This window comes from Maylandia zebra, linkage group LG12 (assembly GCF_041146795.1).
Source record: "Maylandia zebra isolate NMK-2024a linkage group LG12, Mzebra_GT3a, whole genome shotgun sequence".
NCBI lineage: Eukaryota > Metazoa > Chordata > Actinopteri > Cichliformes > Cichlidae > Maylandia > Maylandia zebra.
The window spans coordinates 17,521,708-17,528,322 of NC_135178.1; positions in this window are offsets into that span (position 1 = coordinate 17,521,708).

Consider the following 6,615-nt stretch of genomic DNA (forward strand, 5'->3'; position numbering starts at 1 on the left):
GAAATCCTGCAAAGCTCCAATTACTGACATTTTTCTTTCCTTTCTTTGACATCTTAGTTATGTCCATACATTACTGACCAGTTGGTTGCCTGTATTTTCAGTGCGAAGCAAATTATAAAGCTTTCATATGAATTTCAGCATCAGCCATTAGCCCTGTGGGGTTGAAATAGCCATCACGTGACGTAAAAAAAGAGAGAAAATATGTGTATAATCACAACCGTGCCTGTGTGCATGGTGTAGTTTAGCTGATTGTGTTTACGTCCCTTTTCTCCTCCTACTACTATGTATGTCCACAGGCAGCTCAAGGATGTAAAGGCAGGGCTCAGAGCCACTCAATTCCCTGCCACCACCCACCGTTACCACAGTGTTACTGAAGCATGGATGTCTGCCCCTGTCCCCCAGGGGTTTGGTCTCCCCACCCGCCCTTCTCCCCCCACCCTTTCTCAACCAACATGCACCCACCCATCCGCCAAGCTCTCCTCCTCCCTGACTTGCTCCCTGATTCAGCGTGTAAAAGCGCCCCCTGAATGATGGATTACGGTGTCACTGCAGCCTGCGAAGGATTAATTTGTTTCATTGATTTCTCTTTAGGCAGAATGCCAGCGTCTGCCGCTTCCCACCTTTTCCCCAAGACTCGCAGCTGTAATAGACGGTAATGGCCTAAGACAAATCAGCCCGTTTCTTGTAAAAATAGCACCAAATAACCCTCGCCACCTTACACCATGCACTCAACTCACAACCCCATCAGGGGGTGGCCGTGGAGATGGTGGCGGGGCATCATGGGAGTATTTGATTCATCCTCAGTCTCTATCACTCTATCTGGCTTCCATGCCGCCATACCTCCTTATCCGGTGCTGCATGTGAGGTGAGCATCCAGTCGCCCTAACAAAGCCATAAGTCTGCCGTACTTACAGCTTCCTCTCAGGCCTCACAATGGATGGGTAATGACAGCACTGTCTGGAGGGGGCTGTGGGAGTTGGGCCATTCTCTCCAGTAATGGAGACTGTTACAGCCATTCTCTGCACACCTGCAGGAACAGCTAACTGTTAACCACTGTGATCTATGGCGAGGCCTTAACGCACTAGGCTAAGGTTGAAGGGCTGTAGTGACACGAGTGAATTAGTGCATGTCACCACAACATATCTTTTTTGTTTTTCCTGTCTTTGCTGTGGTACATGAAGTCATTCTACTGGACACTGAGCGCTATGGAAAATCATTGGAGTTATTCACAAACATATCTGCACCAATGAATCAGTTTTGGTACAGCTCTCAGCACAGCGAACTGACTATCTAGCATTTCTGACATTCACTGATTTAACACAGACATAAGATGCTGCCACATCTTTACTACTCTGTCACTGCTTTGAACGATGGGAAACCCAAACTGCCTGTAACATTAAGCGCACCACTACAGGCTGACTGTTCTCGAATGCTTTCCAGTCCCAACGAGATTTATGAGCAAACCCACATCCATTAATCCATTGTTGATTTGCTGTGGCTGCCCCGCAGGGCTTTTGGGATCAGATATCATACAGTACTGAAACTCACCCCGTTGTGCAGAAGCAGAGACACCCTCACTGGTGCTAAAAATGTTGCACAATGATTTAGGAAATGAAGTCTTCCTCAGTGTTTAAATTCATTGCACATTTCAAATGTCTGCATCTTCAGAACCTGAAAGATACGCACTGACAGAAACGATGCCTCTTACATTAAAAATGACAACATAAAAGTGAGTGACAACCCATATAGGCCTCAGTATCAGTGAATTAGAGCGACTCCACAATGTGATAATGACCCAGGCTGCAGGGAAATCTCATCAGCTCTCTGCAATCAATTTAACAGTGTTTACAAAGCCACAAGCTGAGGCTTGTGCTTGGGGACGAAGCACTGGTCACCTGGTGTTCCACCGCTAAGCTGGCCTCTCCTGGGTAAACCTCCACAAAGCCCCCTCATGTCTGACACCACCAGGTCCTTCAAATACTCCTCTCAGACAGAGGATTAGGTAATCTCACCATGATACTGTCTTTTTCTCTATTTCTATCATTTTCCCTCTCTTTTTGACACACTCTCTCTATCCCCCTCTTCTCATACATTACATCCTCCTTACCTTTCTGCCTCTCTCCTTCTGGCCTGTTGAAGAGCTTGTTCTACTCATGGCACATCTATCCTCGGGAGTCCTTACCTTCTTAAGTGCCTCCAGAAAAGGTTAGTTGGCAGGTAATTGTCCAGTTGTGGCTAGGCTTATCTTAATTGTAGGTGCTTAAGTGCAAGCTACACTTCCATTGATGGAGAGTTTTGCGTCAAGTAATGGGAGGAGACAAGAGGATGATATGAGGAAAAGATTTAGCATTTTAAAGTGCCTGTGACATTTTTCCTATGGATACTTGTACATTGTGCTTCGGAAATGTGACATAAAATATTTATTCAAATCTATTATTTGATATGAATAATTTTTATATATTTTTTTTCCTAAAAATCTTTCCCTAAGCATCAGTGGATAATTTTATTAGAGCTAACCCTTAATGAAATGCAATGCTCACAGTGCAAAAATCCAAAAGACCAGGTCTTCAGCTGTTTTAAATCTATACTATTAACCATGTGATCATACATATATCCATGTCAATAGGAAGCTTTAGGGGGGTTAGTGTTTGCGTTGCCCCAGTCAAAGGTCATGACTGACCAATAAAATATTTCTAAAGCACCATCAATAACTCAGACATGTAGACTAATACAGTATTAGACTGTGGGAAGGCAGAGGAGACCTGCTGTGCTTGCTTCAAGCAGAATGAATGGACCAAAGGCCAAAAGGTTACTGGACAGACTTATGCCTGGTGCCCCTGCACCCCCTCATATGCGCATTTGATAGCGACAGGGGCAATTATAAAGGTATACTTCAGTAGGTCAAATGGGAGAGGGCAAAGTGCAGAACCTTAAAAGCACTGGCTGGAGTCAAAGGTTATGATGCACATAGGGCTTCATAGAGTGTGCCGAGTAGGGATAATGGAATCAAAGCAATAAAGACACAGTGATATATTCTCTTCATTTATGTGTATTTTCATAGATAGACACCTAGACAACTAAGAATCACTTGTGATCAGACTCTCAAACTAAGGCATTAAATGTTTGGATTTCTCTTTGCAGTGTGTGCATTCATATACTGTATGCATTCTGTGGAACCATCAGACTGAAAGGCTATTAAATATGAATAGTCCAAGGTCATGGAAGGTCGTGGCACACATTTAGCATGAGTGACCAATGCCAAATTTAAAGGTCAAAGTGGAATTGCTTGAGTCGGAGCAACAGGACGTTTGCTCTTCCACATTTATGAATCCCATTGGTGGTGATTTATGGAGGGGGATAAATGTATGGACAGGAAGAAAACACTCTCTTTCTCCTACCCTGTCAGACTCAGTAAATACACTACTCAGTCATATCACTCACCATTTCACAGTGAATCGCCACTGTATGCTTCCTGCTCGGATTAAAAACTGTCTTTGTCTTGTCTTGCCTCCTCCCTCCAGCTCTGGGGAACACACTGGAGGTATTGTTGCTATTCCACAAGACTATATATTAGCATTTCAGACAGCTGTGGTACAAAAGTAGTGTTCAAAGTCAGTGGTGTGCTTTAGTTTTGTACCAATTCCGTTGGTAGATTTGATGCTGTAACAACCATGCACAATAGAAGTCCTCGAATGAAGCCAAAAACACTCTAATCTGCTATTTTATAAAAATCTTTATTTTTATTTCAGCCACTATATATTTCTAAACCCCTTTTAGAAATAACTGCCATCCCTTTTTCGTTTTTATAGCCTGTTTTTCATGAGTTTTGTTTACTGTCATTAAGATTCCAGGTCATTTAAAATTGCTCATGTTGTAGCAGGTCACATGCTTATCCAGCAAATCATTGGTAATTAGGAGCAGTTTTCACTCCTCTGTCCTCTTCTACAGCGAGGCTGTACACCGCATTTTGCAGCAGCAGCCTTGCTTTGACTGGGCCAGCAATTAACTCAATATCCCAGCTTTTAGAGTTTTGTAGGCCTTTTGAACGTGAACATGTTCCCCATGTATCTTTGGCTCTTTAAATGTGAAAACCAGCCCGGCAATGGTGCACCACAGCCTTTTGCGAACTGCCCCCAAGTGATTCAGAATCCGGCCAGAGAAAAATTCGAAAAGAAAACATGCTTTTGAACTGCCGGCCAAAACGGAAACATGGTCTAGTAAGCTGCTTTTTAACCTGGACCATAAAGATCTATTTTCCTTTCCTCCAATGGTAATAAATTTGCTTTTTTCCCTTATTACACATATTATATTTTTCCATGGGAAGATCAAAGGGTGATAATGCGCAACACCAGTGCATATTACTTGACACTTTACATTTAGTTCTCCATTAGTGTACAGTTCAGGGTGTTTGCAGGTTCAGGATGCCAAAGATTCTTTTAATAACAGTAAACCTTATAGCAAACCAATCTGATGATTTTTCTTGGAAAAAAAATCACCTGCATTTCTTCCTTGTTTCGACTTACAGGTCAGCTGTGAGGATCGCATTCTTACCATTTTAATACCAGCATTGGCGTTCCCCCACACTCCAGCATTTACACCATCCTTCCTTCCCTGTGAGAACATTTCCAAAGGCCGTTTATATACAGGACAAGTCCTGTGCGATCTGTCACATTCATCTCTATTTCACATTCACCATGGGGCATTTGAACCACATCAGAATCTATTAACGTCATGCAGATCCAGCCCCTGCTGACAACACAAATCATGATAAGATGGAGCAGTGACTCTATAAACACCCTCGCTTATATATCACATCATATGAGCTGGACTGGAAGGCAGATCTCACTTGTCGTCTCTGTGTGATCGTCTATTCATGCGGTTGGACTAAAGATATGAATATCATTACATCACTATCTTAAACTTATGTCACCCAACCTCAATCAAACAATGGATATAAACAGCCCTGCGTGTGCTTATCTGTGAGAGCATCCGTCACTCTGCAGTCGGATTTCCAGCTCAACTGCTTGTGAGGACAGATTTATGCTGTAATGCATCAAATCAACAGACCTTTACAGTAAAATATGACTTTATCAATAGGCCTGATCAATAGTGCATGCGAGACGCTGTGTAATTATTACAGAGGTCTGTATCAATAAAACTGTCGTGCATGAACTCCTGCTAAAGGCTACTGAGCTGGGAGTCACAGACTGTCAAAGAAAGGTTTGAGTCTTGGCCCTGACATGTTTTGATTACTGTACGTAAGGTCATGTTGTTAATGTAATATAAACTGTGAGTACACGGTTGGCTGAGATCAAATTCAGGGTTGGGAAAGTTTTACTATAATATTAAACTACTGCATAGCAACTTGTCTAGAAGTAAATTTAAATAGTGTTTTATTTAACAATTAATAGTGCCAGGCCTATTTAAAAACAGTCATTGTGAGCGAGTGTCTTTGCATCTCTGCCGACAGTAGAGATTATAAATGATAGAGACGAGCATGACTGTCTTTACTGGAGTGAGGATCATTTGTCCTGAAGCAAGGCAATCTAAAAGTTGAAGAAAGACTGTCAAAAAGAGCTTTGTATTACACTGTGGTGGAAGCACTCTGCATTAACACACACTCACATACAGTCACATACACACATACAGTACGCCACAGAGACAGCGCGTGAGGCAGGGACCAATGAGGCAGTTTATATCGGGATTTTGTTTCACAGCCATGGCCTCCTGGGAGAGAGGGGTCTGCCAATAACACTTAAGAGACAGAGCAGGAAAAGTAAGTGCTTTTATTACAGCTCATCACTCATGTAATTTCTGGCAGCATTTGTGATTACAGATCAAGTGATTGACTAACTACACATTCGGCGGCTGAGTTATGAACCGGGTGCCTACCATTCCAGCCCCAGCAGATTCTCAGTGTCAGCTGTAACTCATCTTCTCCCAGGGTGCTAAATCAAAGAGCACACCGCAGCTGGAAGAGTTAAATAATAACTTGAGCTTTATTGTAAATCTGCCAAAAATTAAACCTGCACCAACGTCATCCTGGCCCTGATGTTGTACTGCGTGGGGTGAAGAGGCTGGATGGAGGGGATCAATAGAGGCCCTGATGGAGGTATTGATGGATGACAGGTGAAGTGGGTGTGTACGTGTGTGCGCGCGCGCATGCGTGTGTATAAGGGGTGGGATTGAATCACCCCGGGGTTAGGTAGAGAGCACCGGTCAGGGTGTTTAATCGACAGGTCTCACCTTGAATCGATTGGCAGGAGTCTCGCAGGGCAAAGACGTGATACACACACAATCAGCACTAACTCACACCAAAACAAACCGTAGGGAGTGGAAGAGAGACGTGGGTGGATGTCTCAATGCCATCAGTGCTGCCTTCCTGCAAGTAGTTGCTGGGCTTGTTACTTGGAAACAAATTTAAGACTCAATTTAAAGGCACTTTTTAAATTTTACTTGTCAGTCTCGAACATTACCATTCCTTTACATACCTTTGCTTGGGCGCACCAAATTTGCAGTGGTATAGTAAATGTATTAAGCACTTTTTCAAAGAAATAATGAACTTTGCATGTATTTGTCTAATTTTCCAGTAAAAGCCAAATACTATACAATGTC